Here is a 6,000-nt window from a genome sequence, read left to right on the forward strand (position 1 = left end):
ACAAGCAGGACCATTATTTGATTAATATTCTATTTTTTATGATTTTTTTTGTTTTTCATCTTTGAAAAATGTAATAAAATAAAAACAACGTCAAAAAATAATAAAATTTTACAGAAACGATCCTAACATTTTTCCAGGCATGCCAGAAAAAAAGGGCTCAAGAAATGACAAAAAAAGTAAAACGCTGTCAAAAAGCCCCCAACTCGAGAAATGGGGCTCCCAAGGGCCAACTCAGAGGGGATGTGTTAAAAAGTTACATTTTCATTTATGTTTTGTATTCTAAAATTAATATATGATTTTTAGGAATTAATGCAATAAGCGGCACCATTTTTTGATGAATATTCTATTTTTTATGATTCTCTTTATTTTTCATATTTAAAATAAATAACAAAATAAAAATGATGTCAAAACATAATAAAATTTTACAGACACGATCCTTACATTTTTCTAGGCACGCACAAAAATGGCCTCAAAAAATGACCAAAAAAAAAAGCAAAACGCTATCAAAAACACCCAGCCCGCGCAGTGGGGAGGCAAGGGGCTAGCTCAGGGACCGGGATGGGTCAAAAATTTACATTTTTATTTATGTTTCACATTCAAAAATTAATAGATGACTTTTAGGAATTAATGCAACAGGCGGCACCATTTTTTGATGAATATTCTATTTTTTGTGATTTTCTTTATACTTCGTCTTTAAAAATTATAATAAAATAAAAACGACGTCAAAAAATAGTAAAAATTTGCAGGAATGATCCTTACATTTTTCTTGGCACACCAGAAAAAAATGGCCTAAAAAAATGAGAGAAGAAGTAAAACGTTCTCGTAAAGCCCCCGACCCACGAAGTGGGACGCCCAGGGGCTAGCTCAGGGGGAATGGGTTAAAAAGTTACATTTTTATTTATGTTCTATATTCTAAAATTAATATATGATTTTTACTAATTAATACAACAACCGGCACTATTTTTTTATTAATATTCTATTTTTTATGATTTTCTTTACTTTTCATCGTTAAAAAATATAATATAATAAAAATGACATGAAAAATAATGAAATTTTGAAGACAGGACCCTTACATTTTTCTTGGAATGCCTGAAACAAATGGCCTAAAAAAATGATAAAAAAAATAAAACACTGGCAAAAAGCCCCGTGCCCGCGATGTGGGGCCCAGGGGCCAGCTCAGGGGCCGGGATGGGTCAATAATTTTTATTTTTATTTATGTTTTGTATTCTAAAATTAAGACATGAGTTTTCTGAATTAATGCAATAAGCGGCACCACTGTTTGATGAATATTCTATTTTTTATGATTTTCTTTATTTTTCATCTTTAAAAAATATAATGAAATAAAAACGACATCAATAAATAATGAAATTTTGCAGACACGATCCTTACATTTTTGTAGGCATGCCAGAAAAAAAATGGCCACAAAAAATGACAAAAAAGTAAAACGCTGTCAAAAATCTCCTGGCTCACGTAGTGGGGCGCTCAGAGGCCAGCTCAGGGGCCGAGATGGGTCAAAAATTTAAATTTGTATTTATATTTTGCATTGTAAAATTAATAGATGATTTTTACGAATTAATGCAGTAAGCGGTACCATTTTTTTATGAATATTCTATTTTTTATGATTTTCTTTATTTTTTGTATATCAAAAATATAATAAAATAAAAACCACGTCAAAAGGTAATGAAATTTTATAGACACGATCCTTACTATTTTCTAGACATGTCACAAAAGAATGGCCTTAAAAAATGACAAGAAAAAGTAAAACGCTGTTAAAAAGTCCCCGACCGGTATGGGTCAAAACTTTTCATTTTCTTTATGTTTTGCAATATAAAATTAATATATGATTTTTAGGAATTAATGCAATAAGCGGCATCAATTTTTGATGAATATTCTAGTTTTTATGATTTTCTGTATTTTTCGTCTTTAAGAAATCTAATAAAAAAAAACGACGTCAAAAAATAATGAAATTTTGTAGACACAATCCTTACATATTTCTAGGCATGCCAGAAAAAATACCCTCAAAAAATGACAAAAAAAAGTAAAACGCTGTAGAAAAGCCCCCGGTCCGCGTAGTGGGGAGCCCAATGGCCAGCTCGGGGGACAATATAGGCCTTAAAAAATAAAAACAAAAAATAAAATGTTGTAAAAAAGCCCCCGGCGCGCGTAGTGGAGCGCACAAGGGCCAGCTCAGGTACCGGCATGGGTTAAAAATTTACATTTTTATTTATATTTTGCATTCTAAACTTAATATATAATTTCTAGGAATTAATGTAACAAGCGGCACCATTTGTTAATGAATATTCTATTTTTTATGACTTTCTTTACTTTTCTTCTTTAAAAATATAATAAAATAAAAACGACGTCAAAAAATAATACAATTTTAGAGACAGGATCCTTACATTTTTCTAGGAATGCCTGAAAAAAAATGGCCTCAAAAAATGACAAACAAAAAATTAAAACACTGTCAAAAAACCCCTGGCCTACGTAGTGGGGCACCCAGGGGCCAGCTCAGGGGCCGAGATGGGTCAAAAATTTCAATTTTTACTTAATTTTTGTATTCTTAAATTAATGCATGATTTTTAGAAATTAATGCAATAAGCGGCACCATTATTTGATAATATTCTATTTTTTATAATTTTCTTTATTTTTCATGTTTAAAAAATATAATAAAAGAAAAAATACGTCAAAAAATAATAAAATTTTACAAACACGATCCTTATATTTTTCTAGGCGTGCCAAAAAAAATGGCCCCAAAAAATGACAAAAAAAGTAAAACGCTGTCAAAAATCTCCCGGCTCGCGTAGTGGGGAGCCCAGAGGTCAGTTCAGGGACCGGGATGGGTAACAAATTTTTATTTTCTTTATTTTTTGCACTATAAAATTAATATACAATTTTTAGGAATTAATACAACAAGCGGCACCAATTTTTTATGAGTATTCTATTTTTTATGATTTTTTTTATTTTTCATCTTTAAAAAATATAATAAAATAAAAATGACGTAAAAAAATAATGTAATTTTGCAGACGCGATCCTTACATTTTTCTAGGCATGCCAGAAGAAAAGTGGCCTCAAAAATGAAAAGAAAAGTAAAAAACCCTCAAAAAAGGCCCCGGCCCGCGTAGTGGGGCGCCAAGGGGCCAGGTCAGGGGCCGGGATGGGTCAAATACTTACATTTTTATTTATCTTTTCCATTCTAAAATTAATACATGAGTTTTAGGAATTAATACAATAAGCGGCACCATTTTTTGATGGATATTCTATTTTTTAAGATTTTTTTTTTACTTTTTGTCTTTAAAAAATATAATAAAATAAAAATGACGTAAAAAAATAATGAAATTTTGCAGACATGATCCTTACTTTTTTCTAGTCATGTCAGAAAAAATTGGGCTCAAAAGATGAAAAAAAAAAAGTAAAACGCTGTTAAGAAGTCCCTGGCCCGCGTAGTGGGGCGCCCAAGGGCAAGCTCCGGCACCGGGAGCCATAAAAAATTTACATTTTTATTTATGTTTTACATTTTAAAATTAATATATAAGTTTCAAGAATTAATGCAACAAACAGCACAATTTTTTTATGAATACTCTACTTTTTATGATTTTCTTTACTTTTCGTCTTAAAAAAATCTACTAAAATAAAAATGTAAATGTTTGACCCATCCTGGGCGCTCCACTACGCGGGCCAGGGGATTTTTGATCGTGTTTCACTTTTTTTGTCATTTTTTTACTCCATTTTTTTCTGACATGTCTAGAAAAATGTAAGGATCGTGTCAACAACATTTCATTATCTTTTGACGTCGTTTTTATTTTATTATATTTTTTAAATACGAAAAATATAGAAAATCATAAAAAAAATTGAATATTCATCAAAAAATAGTGCCGCTTGTTACATTAATGCCTAAAAATCATATATTAATTTTAGAGTACAAAAATGTAAACTTTGACCCTTCCCGGCCCCTGAGCTGGCCCCTGGCTGCCCCACTACGCAACCCGGAGTTTTTTGATAGCGTTTTCCTTTTATTTGTCATTTTTTTAGGCTACTTTTTTTTGACCTCCCTAGAAAAATGTAAGGATCGTCTCTGCAAATTTTTAATATTTCTTGACGTCATTTTTATTTAATTATATTTTTTAAAGACAAAAAATAATGAAAATGATAAAAAAAATATAATATTCATCAAAAAATGGTGCCGCTTGTTGCATTAATTCCAAAAAATTGTATATTAATTTTAGAATGCACAACATAAATAAAAATATAAATTTTTAAACCATCTCCCCTGAGCTGGCCCCTTGGTGCCCCATTACGTGGGCCGGGGGCTTTTCGATATCGTTTTACTTTTTTTTGTCAGTTTTAGGCCATTTTTTTCTAGCATGCCTAGAAAAATGTAAGGATCGGTTTTGCTAAATTTCACTATTTTTTGACGTCGTTTTTCTTTTATTATATTTTTTGATGGCGTTTTACTTTTCTTTGTCATTTTTTTTGCCATTTTTTCTGGCATGCCTAGAAAAATGTAAGGATTGTTTTAACAAAATTTCATTATTTTTTGACGTCGTTTTTGTTTTATTATATTTTTTAAATATGAAAAATAAAGAAAATTATAAAAAAATAGAATATTCATCAAACAATGGTGCCCCTTATTGCATTAATTTGTAAAAATCATGTATTAATTTTAGAATGCAAAATATAAATGACAATAAATTTTTGACCCATCCCGCCCCCTGAGCTGGCCCCTGACACCCCACTACACGGACCGAGGGCTTTTTGACAGCGTTTTACTTTTTTTGTCATTTTTTGAGGCCATTATTTTCTGACATGCCAAGAAGAGTATAAGGTTCATGTATGCAAAATTTCATTATTTTTTGATATCGTTTTTATTTTGTTATATTTTTTAAATACGAAAATTAAAAGAAAATCTTAAAAATAGAATATTCATCACAAAATAGTGCCTCTTGTTGCATTAATTCTTAAAATTCACATATTAATTTTATAATCCAAAATATAAATAAAAATATAAATTTTTTAGGCATCCCGGCCCCTAAGATGGCCCCGGGGTGCCCCACTACGCGGGCCATGGGCTTTTTGAGAGCGTTTTCCTTTTTTGTCATTTTTTGAGACCATTCTTTTGTGACATGTCTAGAAAATAGTAAGGATCGTGTCTACAAAATTTTATTACCTTTTAACGTGGTTTTTATTTTATTATCTTTTTGATATACAAAAAATAAAGAAAATCATAAAAAATAGAATATTCATCAAAAAATGGTGCTGCTTGTTGCATTAATTACTAAAAATCATATATTAATTTAAGAATGAGAAATATAAATAAAAATGTAAATTTTTTACCTTCGATAGCGTTATACTTTTTTTACCATTTTTTGAGGCCATTTTTTTCTGGCATGCCTAGAAAAATGTAATGATCATGTCTGCAAAATTTCATTATTTTTTAACCTCGTTTTTTTTTATTTGATTTTTTTAAGACGAAAAGTAAAGAAATCCATAAAAAATAAAATATTCATCAAAAAATTGTGCCGTTACATTAATTCTTGAAAATTATATATTAATTTTAAAATGTAAAAGATAAATAAAAATGTAAATTTTTTATGGATTCCGGTGCCGGAGCTAGCCCCTGGGCGCCCTACTACGCGGGCCGGGGACTTCTTGACAGCGTTTTATTTTTTTTTCATCTTTTGAGGCCAATTTTTTCTGACATGCCTAGAAAAAAGTAAGGATCATGTGTACAAAATTTCATTATTTTTTTATGTCGTTTTTATTTTATTATATTTTTTAAAGACAAAAAGTAAAAAAATCTTAAAAAATGGAATATTCATCAAAAAATGGTGCCACTTGTGTCATTAATTCCTAAAAATCGAATATAAATTTTAGAATACAAAATATAAATAAAAATGTAAATTTTTCATGCATCCTGGCCCTTGAGATGGCCCTTGGGCGCCCAACTTCGCGGGCCGGGAGCTTTTTGACAACATTTTCATCTTTTTGTCAATTTTTGAGGCC

This window comes from Morus notabilis, unplaced genomic scaffold (assembly GCF_000414095.1).
Source record: "Morus notabilis unplaced genomic scaffold, ASM41409v2 Scaffold127, whole genome shotgun sequence".
Taxonomy (NCBI): Eukaryota; Viridiplantae; Streptophyta; class Magnoliopsida; order Rosales; family Moraceae; genus Morus; species Morus notabilis.